Source organism: Sinohyriopsis cumingii, unplaced genomic scaffold, assembly GCF_028554795.1.
Source record: "Sinohyriopsis cumingii isolate HCF-2022 unplaced genomic scaffold, ASM2855479v2 utg000837l, whole genome shotgun sequence".
Lineage (NCBI taxonomy): Eukaryota > Metazoa > Mollusca > Bivalvia > Unionida > Unionidae > Sinohyriopsis > Sinohyriopsis cumingii.
In genome coordinates, this window is record NW_028315936.1 from 2390054 (window position 1) to 2399426 (window position 9373).

The following is a 9373-nucleotide window of genomic DNA, read 5'->3' on the forward strand; positions in this document are numbered from 1 at the left end:
GATTTAATGCCGTAAGCTCATTTGTTACATTTTCACTTTGATTCTAGAGAAATAGTATATTTGCTGAATTTTACAAAGCGTGTCGCTTTTCACTCTATTATTTTACTTGTTTTAAGAGCATAGACTCGTAATAGAAAATTGGGGGCTCGTCCAGGATACGAATTTCTATAAAACATTTCAGAAACTTAATTTTTGAAATATAAATTCAGCTTGTTTTGCAATTTTCTAAGTCACATATATTATTAGTAGTGAATGGGGGCACCCTACGTACAATGGGAATTAGCATTACAGAACCCCTTGGGACAATCTACGTACAATGGAAATTTAACATGGCGAAAAATCGTGGGTCAATCTACGTACAAGGGGAATTTAACATGGGAATAAATCGTGGGACAATCTACGTACAAGGGGAATTTAACATGGGGAATAGAGTTTGGGCTTGTTTAGGGACAAAGGGAATGGAACATGGGATTTTTTTTTTTTTTTAAATTTTTTTTAAAAAAAGGGGTAGGTAATTCAAAGGCTATCTCTTTTCGAGATATATGGGGGCCCTGAAAAGGGCCTTTGGGTTTTTTCTTCTTCTTCTTTTAACTTCTTAACTTCTTCCACCATCCTCTTATTTTGTCCATCATTCCTTTCTTCTTTTTCTTTTCTGTTTCCGGCAACCAGTCCGGGTGGCCCATGGCCCTGAACTTCTCTTGGATTTTCATCCAGTTTGTGTTCAGTTTTTCGAATTCATCCCTTTTTTTCTATTTTCTTCTTCTTTTCTTTCCTTTGACCACTTTTCTTTGATCTTCTTGACCTCTTCGGTCAGCACATTCCTCATTAGTTCTTCAGCTTTCTTAAGTTTTTCTAACCCCCACTTCGCGAAACACCAATCTGTCCATTCTACAATGTCTTCTAGAAAGCACCTTGCACTCGTCACATGATCTATCGCTTCTTTTAACTTACCCACTTTGACATACGGTGGGTTAATTAAACCTCTGATTCTCTTCTCCTCATCCTCTATCATTTCTTTTACAATATTTACTGATAAGTGGAGGCTGGTTACTTGTCTTGAGACGAAGTCTTTTGTCACTGCATACCTCCATTCCTGTTCAACCCTTTCTACTACACTCAATCCATCTACCATCCAATACCAACTTCCCATAAGATCGTTGTATAAAGCTGAAGCTGCTAGCATCTTCTTGTTTGCTTATTCCGTAGAATGGGTTCCAATGGCCAACACTGTTAGTTTTATACTGAAAGCGCGTACGTGAAGGAAAACATCCCCCTTAAAAACATAAAATTCATCTTACCTAGATCATGACCAAACATCGCGCGTACGTGAAGGAAAACATCCCCCCTACTTTCTCATTTCATATAATATAACCCTAACTATACTCTCCACATTTGCTAAGAAACAATAAAGAAACCCATAATCTACTATTCACACAAACATACCTGAGCTCTTACAAACACAAACACACAAACACACAAACACATACCCTCACAATATCTTAATAAAGAGTTAGTGTTTATTTTCACACTACTCTACCTACACACATTGGCAAATCGATCGTTATTTCTTTTCTAGAGTATTGGTTAGCCCTGAAAAGGGCTGTTTTTTTAAACTCCAGATGCACCTATCTAATGGTTGCACCTTCCTGGCCTGGCGCCGCACACGCATCTTCTTCCCCAGTCTTCTTTCACCTTTCTTCTGGGGAGCGCAGAGGGAGGATGATTCGCTTCAGCACCCCAATCCTCTGTTTCAGGAATATTAAACGACATCATCTCTTCTCTTTTCTTTTCCTCCTCTTCCCTCTGTCTTCTCTCCTCTTCTTCCTTCTGTATTCTTGCTTCTTCTACGATAGCCTCCGCTGATAGTTCGTTTACTATGCGCCTGGCATATTCCAGGTGCATCTGGAGTTCTAACAGTTTCACTATTCTGCTATTCATTCTTCTGGCTGTGTTGATCAATCAACAAGGGTAGCTGGACTGCCGAACGAGTTTCAATTTATACTGAAAGCGCGGACGTGATGGAAAACATCCCCCTAAAAACATAAAATTCATCTTACCTAGATCATGACCAAAAAAAACAACAACAACGCGCGGACCTAAAAGAAACACTCTCTCACTTTTTTATGCTACCCATCACTTCAATAGACTATCCACATACGCAAAGCAATCCAATCTAACCCAAAATCTACACCTCAAACAGCCCAAAAAAACAAACATCATTTTAATCTACTATCCACACCAACCTACTTTATCACTTACAAACACAATCACACAAACGCACAAACACATACCCTCACATTTTTTAAGAAAGAGTTAGTGTTTATTTTCACACTACTCTACCTACACATTGGCAAATCGATCGTTATTTCTTTTCTAGAGTATTGGGTAGCCCTGAAAAGGGCTGTTTTTTTGTTTTGCTATGGCATTCTTTTTTAGTTTCTAAGAATGCGATGTCCTCTGAGGATAGACTTTCTGGCGATAGGTCTGCTTCTTCGGAAAGAGAAGAAGAATTCTTTGGTGTCGATACGACAATCGACAAAGCCTCTGTCAGCTTCAGGTTGCTGCTGTTGTTGCTGCTGTTGCTGCTGTCTCTGAAGTCTGTACTTCTCTGTCCATTCTTCTTTTTCCCTGTTCATTTCTTCTCTGAAGAGCTCTTCTATCAGGTCTTCAGTGATTTTTAACATTCTTACATTCTCTATTTCTTCTGGTTTCGGTATCAGACTGTGTCTGACCCTATGCAAATTCACGTAGGCTTCGTTGAGCTTAGCTAGTTTGGAGCACATCTTCTTAGGAGGATGAGTCGACAATGGATGGCTAGACTGGGAACAACCCGGTTCTTAAAGTTAAAGCGCGGACGTGAAGGAAAACATCCCCCACACGGTTTTCGAGCCGCAACGTTCATGAGAGGGATAGTAAGAAATGAAAGAGCATCAATCCAACATTCTTATAGCTAAACAAAAGACAAAGGCATTTTTTTCTAAACACAACATTTTTTATTCAAAAATCACTTAACACTAAACAACAACATTTTTAACAATAATCCAACACTATAACATCAAACAATTTTTTTCAAATCACAAACATTTTTTTCTCAATGGACAATCTACTTTAAACAGGGCTGACAACGTTGTGAATGAAATTGTGATTTCCACTGTTGGAAATCATTAGGCCATTGATGGACACTACGTTTCCTAGCTTGAGACAAAAGATAAGCATAATGGTCACAGAACCATCGATCTACTTTCACATCGTTTCTAGCAGAAGAACGAGGATCGAAATGAGTCACTAAATGTTCTAAGGAATAGCCCAGGCTGCGATGATGCAGAAAATACACACAGTACTGTCCACACACCAAGGAATCTGTGCCTTGTAATTTCACGTTATTGAATCGGGTGGTTTGAGCATTTCTTCTCATAAAGTCGATGATATCGTCTTCCAAAGGGGGCAATCCGTACGAATCGAAATATTCCACACATCCTTTTTGAGGAAAGTAGACGGCTACCCAGTGGGTTCCTGGGAGATGACTGTCGTCCGTGTTGATCACGTAAGCTTGATGGTCTTTAGGTTTGCGATGAGGGAGTTCATCTTTAGCACAGACGACAGGATTCCAAGAAGCCGTATACGAACTGTGGTTCAAAAGGTAATAAAGTTCCCAGGTATCCATGTTTTGTGTGTGCTTTTTTTCTTCTTCACAGGTAATAATAAGTTGTCAATTCGATCCTGACTTTTTGCTTGAAAATGTCTGACGAATAAACGGTTATTCGTTCTGTTTCCTCACTCTGATTCAGGAGAGTTTCGATGCGATGGATCTCTTGAGTGGTTAATGGTGGACAAGAATGTTCACGCAAGTCTTTATACCACTGGTGCAACACGTCTTTGTTCGAGGTGAGACTCCAAGCTTCGTCCAGATACTCGTCCAATTTTTCTTCTTGACTTAACATCAGGCATTTATCGTGTTGAATTTGACTGGGATGATCGTTTTGACATCCATAACAATTTTTCTTGATCAATTCCGTCATTTTGTCGACCAAGTGTTTGGCAAAACAGGAGACTAAATGGGCTTCTTGTTCTGGCCATCTCGATTTCATCATGATCACTTCTTCTTTTTCCACGGTTTCCTTACATTCCATGTCCAAAGTTTCTCCACTAGGTAAAGAGGGATAACAGTCTTCCATGGTTTCTAGTAATCTAGAATGACTTCTCTCAAACTGTTGATTTCTATGGTATTATCGAATTCTGCATACAGGATGACGTTCACTGTTGCTGGTAGTTCTTTTGCAAACTGAAGTTCCACACGAATCTGGCCAGATTTTATAGGGTGGAAATGTCCCTCGTCGCTGCCTTGGTCTGGAGTGAAATCGAAAGCCCACAAAGCATAGCCTCCGTCATATTCGTCGTACTCAATGCCGTGACTGGTGTTGGTTCCTAACTGACCGGTGGCTTCGTACAGGGACAAGTACGATCTCAAGTAATTTTTGTTGGTAAAGTCAGGTTGGAAAGGTCGGGTACACAAGGTCTTGCCATCACGACTGACTTCGATTTTCTTCACGTCGAAGTGTTGAAAGTTGAAAGGATTTTGAGCGAAGGCTCCGTTGAAGGCTGAATTCGAGACCATACCAACAATCAAACGTTTGGGTAACTGTCCTTGGAACAGATGATCTTGGATCATGGAATGCTGTCCCTTGGGAATGGTGAACGTTTTCACTTCCACACGTCGTATGGGATACTTGGCGGTCGTTCTGCTCAACGTTTGACTGATGTCGTTACCCACTTTGGGTAACACTTCCACGCGTCGTACGTAGAGTTTGGCCTCCTCGATTTTGCTTTTAGGATTGCCAGTCTTAGTAGCAGTTTCATCAGCCAACAAATGGAAAGCGGTACTGCTGCGATTCAGTCTCAAGCGGACATCCACCCCGTTCAGCAAATATTTCTCTTGCAACCACATGTCCAAATGCAAACGATCCATCAGTTCTAAACTCTTTTCTTTTAGGATTTTGCTTCGTCTTGCCTCAAAGCCGTCATTGTCAGTTGTGTCAAACTTGCCGGCTTCGTCATCTACCCACAGCACACAGGCATTGAGATGACTTGTCTTGGCATCTGTTCCGTACGTCAAGAGATTTTCCAGGTAGGCACGGTAAGGGTAAGTATCCATGCTGCTGCTGACCAGTTTGTTATTCAAGTACAAGTCCACTCCACTAAACAAGGAATGCATGAAATTGTTGACGGGAGCTATATTCTCAGTGTCTGCTACTTCACCATTATCCTTATCTAGAACTTTGACTTTCAAGTACAAGTAACTGCTATTCAAATCGATGTAATCTTCGGGCTGTCCCTTGATGTCAAACTCGATGGGAGCGGAATCGGTCAATGAGGAGACGGGGTTAAATTCCACCCACTGGGATTCTTGCATGGTCATCATGGTGGGGGGCATGGCAAACAGATCCAGTTCCGTCTTGGAACAGGCGCAAGACTCTCGGTGCATCATTTTTTGTTGTTGCTGTGTCTCAATAATCGAAAACGTCTAAGTCTCGAACGGTTCTTCTTTTCTTGGCCTTTCTCGCTTGAAGTCTGGTGAAAGGGTGTTTTCTTCGTCGTCTCTTTCTGCCTTGTCCTTGCTGAATGCCTGACTCGGTAGCGTGCAGGGCATTTATAGGTGTGTCTCGTCGGCCTAAAATGTCTTTGCCCGTTTGCAGCAAGACATTTTTGCCTGCCCTCATGAAGGTTTCTTTAGGGTTTTGTTTGTCGATGATGACATTTTGGAGAAATTCTTTGCCTTGTGTCAGTGCCGCATCTTTCAAGGCGTGCAATCCTCGTGTCACCATCGGTTTCAACACCGGGGCCACCGAACGAAAGGCCGATTTTAACATGTCTCCTAAACCGTGTCCTCGCTGTCGAGCCACCCCTTGGTACACTGGATACATGACTTACTTACTTACGAGTCGTGAGAGAACCGTTTTCGAAAATGGAGTTTCACCGTGACTTTTCCTTTGGTGAATGGAATATTTTGTCCCAGATCTCCTTTTATAGTAATGTTGACCGTGTCCAAATACGACTTACTGACCGGCAAATAGTGAGGATGGACAAATTCGCGGTGGACGTGGTAAGTGTTTCCACCTTCCTCGTCAGCGATTGTGGCAGAATCCACTTTGAAAGGAATGACACGCAGTAACGGTACGGAGGTGTGTCCCACCACGTTGTATTCCACTACATCGGAGTACACAAAGATCAAATTCAGTCCTTGGTTCAGTTCTACCGGGGTATTAAAATACTGGCCAAAAGTCACGTTGTCGTAAATGATTGGTAATTCGTTTTTTTCTTCTTTTAATTTCTTCCTCATCTCCATGTTACCGCCCAACATGTCAAACAATTCAGGACAAAATTCAATGGACACGATTTTACTTCGCTCAAATTTCATCAAGAAGCGACGATCTACTTTGTGGTACTCCATGGTGACACTTTTGTTCTTGACAATCTCAAAAGCTTTCCCAAACACGCCATTAAACCTGGAGGCTATGGCGCTGACCAAATGATGACCACTGAAATAATAGCCTGGGTGAATGAACAAGTGGTAGGTGTACGTTTTAGTCTTGTCATCATAGGTTTTACTGATATGTGTGCTACTAGTCTTATCCAACTCCTCTTGCAATTGTTTGTCATGAACTTCCACCTTAAAAGTATTTTGCTGGGCAATGACATTGTGGACTTGGGTTGGGTGAATCATTTCCACTAAAGCCACTTCCCAATGGGCTTCGTGATCTAAGGGGATGGCTTGAGGTAATTTGGCTGTGTAACAGCACAACGTGTTGTTGGGAAACACCTCCATGGAACTGTCACTGGGTAAAGTTAAGTAAAATTGGTTTGGTGACTCATAATTCTAGAGTTCTGTGGCTGTCCGAGGGGTTAGTGGATGTCAGAGGCGTGTCTCCGCCAAAAATGGGGTTCTGGTTGTGGTTGTTGGAGTGGTGACTGGCACTGGCACTGGACACAACGTTCCCGTTCGAGGAGAATTTCAGGGAGGGATTGGGAAGCAGGTAACCGATGCAACTGCTCAATAAAATGGTCCACAATTGTTTGTCTCCTTGTTGCAAACTCAAATTGGCGATGGCTGCCCCGATGACACAATACACCACGAAGATTTGGCAGAAAAAGACGATTTGCGTTTTAGGCACACGTTCTCCACACCACACCCACAAGGGTTGTTTTTGTAAATCTTGCACAGAAGAACTAGGGGAAGAAGGAGTGGTCGACGTAGCTGCGTCTGCTGCTGTGTGAAAGGGCATGATTGTCACTTCTTCTTTTTATAGTCGATGACTTGCGAAGCGTCGATCCAAGAATCGAAACTGGGTGGATATCCTTTCCAACGTACTTTGACTTCTTTGACACGTCGTTTGCCCACTTTACGGGTTCTGCGTTCGAGAATGCTTTCGATGTCGTACACGTCGTCTTCTTTTTTGGTGACACGTTGTAACTCGGGCAAATAAAACGTTCCTTTGAGTACTTCTCCGTTCATGTCTTCCAATTTATAGACGGCAGGATGACGACCATGCACTCGTCCAGTGACGCGAAACAGTTCGGTCGTCCAGTTAGGTAAGTAACCTTTGTCGAAAGTGCGTTTGGTTTTGCCAATGCGCACCCAATCTCCTACGGTCAACTCTCCACTTTTCTTGGGGACGACAGCTCTCGTCGGGGACGTACCGAACAGACGCTCAAACACCAGCACTTCGTTGTCGGGAGTCACGTCTTGCGGGGCACGTCCGATGCTTCGATGGTAAGATTGGTTGTACGCTTGCACCAGGTGCGGTAAGATGTCGATGTACTTCAGAGTGTGGTGATGCGTAAAATATTTCCACATGCGTTCTTTCAAAGTGCGTTGAAAACGTTCCACGATGCTGGCTTTGGTTTCGGGATTCTCGGTGGTAAAAAAATGAATGTCACGTTTCTTTAATTCTTTTTGGAAAGCTTGGTTCAGAAATTCGGTGCCTTTGTCCGTTTGCCATCGAAGAGGGTGACGACCGCTTTGTTTCAACACCCGTTGCAGGGCTCGCACTAACTCGCTGCTGGATTTGGAAGTCAAGGGCACGACCCAGGCAAATTTGGAAAAGACGTCGATGACACAAAACAAATATTTGTAGCCACGATTGTAGCTGGCCAAATGAGAGACATCGGCTAAATCGGCTTGCCATTGATGATCGATGCCTTCCACTCGGGTGCGACTTCTGGCAAACTTGCGTCGAATGGGTTTGTGTAAAGTGTAGGTAGCTTGTTCTTGTAACCATCGTTGCACTTGAGGTAAACGGAGACTTTTCAGTCGCGTTTTGGCAGCACGATACAATTTTTGAACTCCTGCGTAACCTGCAGGATGCGAGGGATCGTAGTAAATGCTAGCTAAGACTTTTTCCATTTTTTTTGTGTTGATTGGTGTCTTAATAAGGCACCCACTCTTGGAAGAGGCTACTCTTTTTCTCTTGTGGTACTTTCTTGGATTGCAATGCTTTGCGTGTGCGGCCAGCAATAGGTGTTGAAGAGGAGGAGGAGGAGGATGTCTGAGCGGGGGATATCGGTTCTTGTTTCACTTCTGTCTTCACTTCTGTCTTCACTTTCTTTTTCTCTTGTGAGGAAGAAGGGGTGGCCATCATCTTTTTAATCCATCCAATTCTGGAGGTAGGTGGTGTTGTTAACTTGCGTACTTTTTCTGGTGGAGTTTGAAACCCTTCTTCTTCTTCTTTTCCTTTTTCTGTCTTGGTCACGGGTACTGGTGGTACTGGTACTGGTACTGGTACTGGTACTGGTGATGGTGCTGGACTTTTCATCAAGGTCTTAAAATCTTTCAAAGTGGGTAGAGCTGTTTCGTCTAAAGCTTTCTGGTGAAAGAGTTGCAGTCGTTGCAAGAGTTGACCGTACTTTTGCGATTTTTCTGTTTCGGACAAATCTTGGCGATCCATCAAGGACTGCAATTCGTGTTGTAACTGGGACATCTCGCTCAAATTGGGATTGGGAGGTAAATGCGGGGTGCGTTGTTCTTGCCACCGATGGTATTCCATCCATCGTTTGTAAGGCACTAAAGCTAGTTTTCGTCCTTCCATGGGGTTGTCAGCGGTCGATTCTGAGATCTTGGGACTTCCGAAGGCCTTTTTATCTTGCTCCCATCAGTCCTCCCAACATGGTTCCCAAGACTCCTTTCAGTATGGGGCCTAACAAGAGAGGTAAAATGCCTCCACGTTGGACCAACATCTTCTTTTTTTGACGAATGGGAATTTTCTTTTGAACCATTTTCCGAAGAACGTGACGATGTTTGCCTAAGCATTGTTTCTGGTGTTTGGACAAAGGGATCGTGCCTTTCAAAACGTTCAAACAACATTCGCACACGGTATCG